Source organism: Lycorma delicatula, chromosome 11 (assembly GCF_047948215.1).
Source record: "Lycorma delicatula isolate Av1 chromosome 11, ASM4794821v1, whole genome shotgun sequence".
In the NCBI taxonomy this organism is placed as follows: domain Eukaryota; kingdom Metazoa; phylum Arthropoda; class Insecta; order Hemiptera; family Fulgoridae; genus Lycorma; species Lycorma delicatula.
In genome coordinates, this window is record NC_134465.1 from 6686868 (window position 1) to 6697679 (window position 10812).

The window sequence follows — 10812 nt, forward strand, 5'->3', positions numbered from 1 at the left end:
CTCTGCTAATACGAATAGCCGACCAAAAAAGTTTTAAATATAATTTTAAAAGTTTCTTCATTGTTGTAGTAAAAAATAATCAAATGTTTTTTCTAAAAGTTATTCTGTCATTTAAAGTCTTATGTTTAGAAGATTTTTTTAAGTAACAGTTTTAACAGAAAACAATACTAAGAATAAATCTCAATTTCTACATAAAAATATGTGTGATTTCACATGTAATTTAATCATATAAATGTATAAAATCATTTAATCTATAAGTTGAAATCTCCTAAAGTTGGTTTTTTGTCGCCTCAGATGTTTTAAATAGCTTAGTTAGACCTTTTTTCTTTTTTTTTTCGTCGTCGGAGAGAAACCCTTGCGGGCCTACCACTAAAACCCCCCTCACACTACATGGATTGCCGTACCCGCATTACGTATTATCACAGCTCCCCGTGTATCTTTTCTCCATTCACACCTCCATTGCTGTGTGACCTCGAACTCATCAGGATCCTACGTTTTGTTTATTTTTATTAACCTTGACCTTGTGGCCGAGAACCTGTCCAAGGAAGACTCAAAGGTAATTATTCACCCCTGGACATTTTCCACCATCTTTTTCGGATGATCTTAACCAACTTAGTAGACCACGTGGCGCGATGGTTCGGTTTGTAGTACAGTCCCGATGATGTTCTCTGACGAAATAAAAAACACGCAGTAATAAGCTTATTTATCAACCTATTTTTTTTTTTCAAAAATATTCTGGACAATATAATTATTAACAGAACAGTTTGAACATTCAGCGATATCATTTTTTAACTGAAATAATTTTATTAGGCGGTATTTTTAATTCATGAGATTAAAACAAACGATTGAATTAATTGCGCACTTAATTCACAAGTTGGACAGTTAATTTGCTTAAATTAAATGAAATTCTTAAAGAATAAGTTTGATTAAAAGGGGTATTTGAAAATACTTAATAATTAATTTTTTTTCAATTTTTAATTAACGTAATGAAATTTCTTGTCCGATTTTGTTTTAAATAGTGAGAAATTAATTTTTTGGATACCGATTTTGCTTGTCTCACACAGCATATTAAAACAAGGATCACATGACCATATGTTTCTTAAAATTTTGAGCGCCCCTGACACCCGCCATCATGTTGTAATTCTAGCTATCTGAAAAAAAAACCATTGTTGGTGGCCATTTCGGATCGGGGAATCAGAATTTAGTTTTAATCGGACCAATTTTATCTGTTTAAAGTGATATATCGAATTACCATTAATCTCATTTGTAATTTACGAGTTGCCCAACGCCCATCGCCCTCCAAAAATAAAAAAGAGTGAAATATACGTTCATTGAAGTACCCCCTCGGTTTAAGTAAGACTGAATCCAAACTACCGACGTAAAAATTCAACAATTTATGTATTACAGTTCAAAAAGACATTGTCCGAATCAAAAAAGTACAGATATTATGAAAGGCGAGATTATAATTGTTTTATATTTTTCCTACTTCACTTACACCGTTAAATATTTTATTCCTATATATTGAATATGTAGGAATAAATTTATTTCATCAAAATTATTATTACGAGTTGATTAATTTAAAACAGTTCTAAACTGAAAAAAGGTCGGGCAGATTTTTCTATACAATGTACTGTCATCCAACATTCCTAATCTCCTTCCCCTCATTACAGCAATTTTTCCTTCGATCAGTACTTTTTGAATACAATCATAACCTAGGATGCGGCCTATCCATTAGCATTCTTTCTTTGTATTGCAATCATCATACTCGTATTTGTCGAGACCTGATTATTAATTACTTTCTCTTGCCGGTTGATACCTAGCGTTTTCTTTATTGTCCCTGTTTCTGCACCGTATAATATCAAACATCTTACAAATCTCTCAGATCAATAGGTGTACATTTTGTTACAAGCAGATTTCTAACCTTGCTTAAAGCCATTTTACCGCTCGCAGTTCTACTTCTAATTTCCACAGTTTAACTTCCATCAAACTATTGCGCTTACAAAGTATTTAAAACTAACCACCTATTCCGATTGTTTCACCCGAATAGAAATTTTTGTTGCCGTGTATTTCCTCGATATTCTCGTTACTTTGGATTTATCAGTTTATTTTCACGCCGTATTTTCTCCTACCTCATAATCACCATCCTGTAAGTCTTCCAAAGTTTCCGCAATTAGTTATTCTCCATAAATATTAAAAAGGATTGGCGACATGAAACATCACTGTCTAACTGCTCTTTCCATCTTTACTGCTTCAATTTCTTCTATCAGGACCTGTACCTTTTATTCTATTTATAATTCCATAATAAAATTAATTCTCTTTATCCGAAATGTTTCATTAGTTTATCCCTTTTAACTCTATTGAAGGCTTTCTCTCGGTCAATGAAACATATGCAAAAGTTTTTGTTTATATCTATCATTCTCTCCCTCAAAACTTTCATATAACGTATTACATCACAATTGCTTTTTATGCTCTCAAGATTAACATATTTAATCATTACGTACAATTTTGAATAACTATTTGTTTTATTTTATGTTAACTGCAGATGCATCTGAAAAAAATTAGTAACCTGAATAAAAAACTTATTCGCTTTATTTTTAATTTCATTCACGATTAATATATTTAATCACTCGCAATCACTTTTGAATTATAATCTTAATAATTTAATTGATATTTCATTCGTTCCAGATGTACCTGAAGAAAATTGTTAATATCCTGAAAAAAATAAATTTTATTAAACAACACTTATTGTGTATGTTGAAACTCGCCCTTTATTCTTTAAAAAATACTTTTAAATAGCAATTATATATTGAATAATTTGTTTTTGTATTACATTCATTTCATATGTACCTGAAAAAAAAATTGTTAATTTCCTGAAAAAAAGAGATTATGTTAAACAATAACCATAATATAAGTTGACGCTCACCTTTTGAAAAATATACAAGTGGACTTTTATCCTTTTTCTTTCCTCGTAATGTATTCAATATTAGTACTGGAAAGATACATTTTAATTTACTTTTTATCATAACATCTGAAAAAAAAAATTAAAATAAATAACCTGAAATTAATGAAGTTAATATTAAAAAAAAAAATGTATTATCAAAATTATTATTTTTTTATATTAAAAATTACGAAGTTCATAAACCTTTTTATTAATAATTTTACATTCAAAGAGTGGGTTGCTCATGTCATGTCAAAGTACAAGTCTTTGCATCCCACTCTCTTTAGGCCATTCATCACATATGAAAAAATTGGCAAAAACATAAAATTTTTAATTTGAAGCTATGACTTTCACATAATCTTACATATTACCATCAAAGCTTGTTGTTAAATCCATTCTTAGATATCATCCTAAAATTATTTTTTACCTTTTAGTTCCTTCAATTTAACAGTGGTGTTTTAAATTTTTTTTTTACGTATTTTATATTTTCTACTTTTTAGTGCATTTAATATGAGTGGTTTTTGAAAAGCTTTTTTACATATTTTTTATTTCTACTTTTTAGTCTTCATAAGTTCTGCTGGCAGAAAAATTACTTTTATTTTTTTGTAATTTTTGAACCTTTTTAATGTTTTTTTTTTTCAATTTTAAGATGATTTTGATCTTTGTAACCTACACATGGAAAATGTGCACTTCTCATTTATGATTGACGAGGAGTAACGCCTTTCATTTACTAGCTCATCATGAATCAACATCAGACATGTTGAATGTAACATTTATATGAAATTTGAATTACTGCCTGGGCTATAGAAAAAAATACTTTCGTTCAATTTAATCAACTGAAACGACAAATCTCACAAACATGGATAATTCCTTCACTAAGGAAATATGCGTGTACATGAGGTTGAATAAGTTCAAGGGACATTTTTTTCACTTAGTAATTTATGGGCATCTTAGCGACTTGAAAATGTTGCTAAAATATAAGAGTGGCAAAAATAAATCTGCTTGCTCACCCAAGTAAAAATATTATAATAGTAGACTTACTCCAGATTGCAGTATCCAACGTTTCCTGTCAGCTTTAATTAAATATGTCAAGTCACTATTCTATTCATCTTGATAATAAATTTAAATAAATGTTTAATATGTAATTGTTATATGGTTGCTATGAAAATGAACTTTATCTTTTTTATTTATACATTAATAATAACTATTCATTTTATTTTTTTTATTTCTAATCGGGTAAATGTGGAACATTACTTTTTGGTTACTTAAAGCACAATTTCCAATCTGTACAGTCTCACCATCATTATGAAAGATTTCTGTACTAAAATCATTCATAAAGCTTCTGAATTTCTCTTTTGTAATTTTATTTTAAAACCTCCCTGCAGTTTTGTTTCAAACCACTTCCAGTATTATCATATTCATCTTCTAATAAGGACTGGTTTTTAGAGGAGAGTCGCTTAAGTCATCAGACTAATTTTGTCAGTCACCACAGGAAATTTAAGTTCCTGAAATATAAAATGATTTATAGGAAACTACTGTTTGTTAGATAATACCATGTTTATGCTGGCTTTCCAAGTCTGGTGTAAACTGCATTGTGTTATTCTAAATTATGAAGGAATCCGAGGAATCATTTCTGATGTTCTTAGCACGAAGCACCCCATGACACTATCCTGGTATTGGGAGAAAGGGATCAAGAATCTGAAAAAAAATTATCAGAAATCTTTGCATATTTAAATGTATTCTGACTTCTGTAGAATATCCCAAGTTCAAGATTACTTGTCGTTCTTTTTCGTTAAACTAAATTAATAGAAATTTCTTAATTTGATATGATGCGTACGTGGTTCTTTCCTCAAATATTTGAAATTTTTAAAAAAAGAAAAAGATTGAAACATTTAAATATGTAAATATGAATAAAGGAAAATTATCTAGGTATAGGTATTACGCGGATATTTTGCTGCGAGCCCAGCGTTTCCTCTTCCTGGTTGTTATTGGCGGTTATAGAACAGTCTCGCGGGAGGCAATCTGTGTTATAGCTGGAGTCAAACCAATAAATATCTTGGATAATGAGCGAAACGCTACATTTCAAAGGTAAATAACGTATAACGTCAGAACAAAAGCAGGAGATTGAACACCGGGGCCTTGCGTCTTGGCAGGTCAGGTGGGACAAATCCCCGAAAGGTTGCTACACGCATGAAACATTCCTATAGTGTCTGATTTAGGTGCGATTAGATGGGTCTCCGCCAATCGGTATATTACACAGTTTCTCTCCGGGCATGATGTCTTTCGGGCGACTTTGGCTAGGTTTTTTTTGATGGATTCGAGTCGTCAGTGCCCGGATTGCTGGACTGATGAAACAATTGACCGACCACGCCCTCAAAGTATGTCCCTGATACGAGGTTGAATGTTCACGAGCTGTTAGGGAACTTGAGAGAATACATTCCTTTCTGGATCTCCGTATTAACTGGATGATCCGCGGGGAATGGTCTATAGTGGCATGTTTTCTACATGACTACATGATGGGACCGGGTACGGGTGCGGGGTTTGTTTCCGGTTCCTGCGCGGACCGGAATGGAGGTTACGTTCCCCTTATTTGGTCTACTTATTGGGTATAGGTCTGAATTTCCATGTTACGTAAATAATTTGTTTGGTGTGAGTGTAGCACTGATTTGACTTTCAGTTATTTCGTTTTCTGAGGCATTCGCATCACGAATAGTGTTGCTAATTTTAGACTAGGCACGTGGTCTGCGCTTCCTCAGTCTCGGCTAGTTAGTTTGAGGGAATCATGTTAGGTTAGGTGTGAAGATGTCCGTTTGAGGCCTACGTGAATGTAAAAATTGGTTTGTATTTTACTGATGCAAATGTTTACCAAGGCATTTACACCGGTGACATCCCGGCCGAGGCCTGCCTGATGACTGAGATGTGATAAGATAGGGGGTCCAAAGACGACCTCCTCTAAAGCCCCTCAGGGCTCGGAACGGAGGGGATGTGTGGCGACCGGCAACACATAGTGGGTGTCCCGAACGAGGTTTGGTTGCCTTAGAACATTATCGAAAGCAATTCTCTACAGAGCCGGACCGAGCCCCGAACCTTGAAGGACACCCCTTTCCGCTGGAAATTTCGTTTCACCACCTTCTGACTTGCCCACCACGAATCTGTCTTTAAAATATTTGTGCAACACCTTTCGCAGTTATGCTGGTGTTCGTCTGGCGTTTACTTCACGAAATATAACTTCCCATGGCAAGTCATTAAACGCATTGCGTAGATCTAAAATCATGACCCCCTCCTATCTTTCTCGTCCTCCACGTTCCCTGCGTAGCTGATAGAATAATATTCATCACTCGCCCGATCGCATTAATTGCCGAACGTCCGAGCCGAAACCAAATTGGTCCTCCTGAAATCCCCATACCATCTCTACATCATCTTCGAAGTTAAGTCTTTCAAATAACTTCGCGAAGACAAAGTGATGTAAACGATATCTGTGCTTCGGTAGGACCACCATTCTTCCTCAGCATTACTTTTTCTTTTTTAATTTCTTTTTCCTGTTTAGCCTCCGGTAACTACCGTTCAGAGGATGATATGTATGAGTGTAAATGAAGTGTAGTCTTGTACATTCTCAGTTCGACCGTTTCTCAGATGTGTGGTTAATTGAAACCCAACTACCTAAGTACACCGATATCCACGATCTAGTATGCAAGGCCCAAATAAATAACTGGCTTTACTAGGACTTGAACACTGGAACTCTTGACTTCCAAATCTGCTGATTTGGGAAGACGCGTTCACCACTAGACCAGCCCGGTGGGTTTCCTCAGCATTACTAACCACGCACACCTCCACCGTTCAGGTATTCATTCCATCTCCAATATCATATTCATTGCATGCAATACCACACCAGCCACCGTCTCGGGCACAATTTTTACGACCTCCGGGGGATCCCATCCAGCTCTGGACTCTTCCCGCCTTTAATCAACTTAGCCACCTTACTCAGGTCCTGCAGCGAGAAAGTAACTATTAATTCCACCACAATCTCCTCCCTTTGAAAGACTCCATTCCTTTCGGAAAAGTTCGTCAACGCCTTCCTAAAGCTCATCTCGAATAGGAGGGGCAGCCTTCTTTCAAACCTTTTTGTGAGGATACCATAGGCGTCACCCCATGGATCAACTTCCACAGCATCACACACTTGTGCCACTTGGGTTTTATGGACACAGCAATTGATCCTAGAAGGTTCCTTCTCGCAAGTGTCTACCTTCCCACCTGATAAAGAGGTTTTTTTAAGACAGTATTAAAAGATGAAAATAAAGTATTAAAAGGTTCTATGCAGTTCCAAAAAGCAAGAACAACAGAGCTGAACTATCTGAAGAAAGAAACGAAGGAAAGATATATCAGAAAGAATGAAGAGGTACCGGGCAGATAGAAAAAAAAAGAAACAAAGGCAAATAAATAAATGATTTAATGTATTCCAAGGTGAACTATTCGAAAAAAATTAAAATAAATAGATTAAAACAATAAATGACACTTATTAGAAGTAATATATATTTGTATAAATACATAGATCAGATTAAGGGAAAATAAGTTGTAGTTTATTTTTTTAATTTGGCACCGATTTCATAATTTTAAAAATGTTGATTTTTAAAAAACAAATAGAATGTATAATGTTTACAATGTGGTATAGTTCTGTGGTAACATTTCAGGCTTTCATCTGAGAAGTTTTTATTCGAATCCAGGTCAAGAATTTTTCATATGCTACACATTTTCCTCACATCCTATTCTGATATAATCCCACGGCCGAGCTTTGAATTTATGTAATTAACAATCTAATTAAAATGGCTGTAGAAAAATAATAAAAAATAAATTAAATTCTTAATTTTAAAATCAATAATTTTTTGTTTGTTATGAAAGTGGAACAATAAATAGCTATCATTATTAGCCCGGTGGAAATTATGAATATATGCCATGTTTGATCGGGATTCGAACCAGGGACCTCGGCACAAAATGCCGAGACGGTACCTATTCGGCCATGGACGTTGGTAACAAAAATTAATAACCATTTTATAATTTAGTAAAACAGAATATTGTAAATAAATTTAAGGGTAATTATTGAATTCTTAAAAATTTTGGAAGCATTTCTTTTTTTGAAGTTCTATTGGTAAAAAAAGTAGGTCAACACAATTGTTAATATATAATTACTATTTGAATATATACGCATATTTGGCTTAATATCTCTAGAAAGGTTAAATGTATAATTTTAAAATTTGAGAAAACGGCTCATTAGTCTATTAAAGCTTCAATAAGAATTATAAGAATTTTATTTAGTTTCTAAGGGTAGATTATATATTTATTTATACTTTATATTTGCATTTTTAATTACTTTTTATTATTTATTAATTTTAGTAATAAAATAAAGGGATTATTAGTTAAAATTTAGCAGTAAAAAAACATACGTCATCGAACATACTGACCGTCAAAAAATCATATGAATTTTTATTTCTTAAATATTTATAAACAATAAGTAAGAAGGAGCAACAGCGACAAATAAGAGCAAGAAGAAAGAACATGCAACGAAAATAACAACAGTAATAATAATTATAAAATAAATTAATAAATTTTGTTACTGTAATTCATTATCATTCAATATCATAAAAGATATTAAAACACAATTATTTTCTATGCAAATAAATCGATACAGAAAATATTATCGATTATCCATTTAGAATCGCATATATGATTTTTTTTGTCCTTATAGTTTCAATTATCCATACATCTATATAATATATATATAAATGAATATCTGTATGTCTGTTATGCCTTCCTAAACCGTTCAACCAAGAACGATGAAACTTATCCATACATCTATATAATATATATATATATATATATATATATATATATATAATAAATATTTGTATGTCTGTTATGCCTTCCTAAACCGTTCAACCAAGAGCGATGAAACTTTGGGGTTGGACGCGTGCCAGGGAAGGTTTCTAAATTACTTTATATTATATTTCGAAAAATTGTATTTATGGTCCGATTTGCCTCATATTCAGCATACATGTTACTTACATGGAAAGAATTATCTCTGCAAAAAATGAACCCGCTAGATGGCGCTGGGGTTGAGATATTTAGAAAAATTATATTTATGGACCGATTTGGTTCGTATTCAGAATATGGAAATATTTGAAAAACTATACCCCCTAGTTGGAGCTGGTGTAGAGATATTTAGGAAACAAATATACAAGACTTTTATAGTAAAAGTAAACAAGACTTTTATACGACTATACTTTACTATACAAGACTTTTATACAAGTCTTGTATAGTAAAAGTAAAGTATCTTGTATAGTCTTGTAAAAGTCTTCTATATATAAAATGTCTTTATATATAAAGACATGTTCGTATGTGTGTCCGCTAAAGACCAAAAAACTAATGGACCGGTATACGCGTGGGCATAAGGGAAAAAGGGAAAACGGGAAGGAGAATAAGTGAAAGGTAAAATTTGTGAAGTTCAGTTTTTTAATTGTTTTATCAAATTTTCAATCGTGTTCATTTAAACTGTATATATATAGATAGATATATAATATATAGATAGATAGATAGCAATAGCGAAGCATTGCCGTAAATGCTAGTATATATTTTATATACAGCCTATGACACTCCCTGTAAGGATTCCAACTGACTTCGAAGGATTCCAACGAGGGGTCATACATCTAAATCGGTTCGGCCATTGAGCTGCTACGGTGGAACAAACATATATACACCTAAAAATATTACATTCGTTTTTGAGCAACCGTGTAAAATCATACATAAATACGTTAAATCGATGCAAGTTTTTTGTGAATTAATTTGTACACCTAACTCTACAAGTAAATAACACAGAGAAAACGTTGATTTTTACTTAATAAAAAATTGGAAAATGAAAGGTAGATAGAATATCGAAAGAAATTTATTTGGTGTATTATTTTTTTTAAGTATATTATTTTTACATTAACAGTAGTCTAATGAGTAGTTTTACTTATGTTTTAGTATATTATTTAATATACTAATATATATAATTTTTTTTTTTTTTTTGTCTTCAGTCATTTGACTGGTTTGATGCAGCTCTCCAAGATTCCCTATCTAGTGCTAGTCGTTTCATTTCAGTATACCCTCTACATCCTACATCCCTAACAATTTGTTTTACATATTCCAAACGTGGCCTGCCTACACAATTTTTCCGTTCTACCTGTCCTTCCAAAATTAAAGCGACTATTCCAGGATGCCTTAGTATGTGGCCTATAAGTCTGTCTCTTCTTTTAACTATATTTTTCCAAATGCTTCTTTCTTCATCTATTTGCCGCAATACCTCCTCATTTGTCACTTTATCCACCCATCTGATTTTTAACATTCTCCTATAGCACCACATTTCAAAAGCTTCTAACCTTTTCTTCTCAGATACTCCGATTGTCCAAGTTTCACTTCCATATAAAGCGACACTCCAAACATACACTTTCAAAAATCTTTTCCTGACATTTAAATTAATTTTTGATGTAAACAACTTATATTTCTTACTGAAGGCTCGTTTAGCTTGTGCTATTCGGGATTTTATATCGCTCCTGCTTCGTCCATCTTTAGTAATTCTACTTCCCAAATAACAAAATTCTTCTACCTCCATAATCTTTTCTCCTCCTATTTTCACATTCAGTGGTCCATCTTTGTTATTTCTACTACATTTCATTACTTTTGTTTTGTTCTTGTTTATTTTCATGCGATAGTTCTTGCGTAGGACTTCATCTATGCCGTTCATTGTTTCTTCTAAATCCTTTTTATTCTGGGCTAGAATTACTATATCATCAGCAAATCGTAGCATCTTTATCTTTTCACCTTGTACTGTTACTCCGATTCTA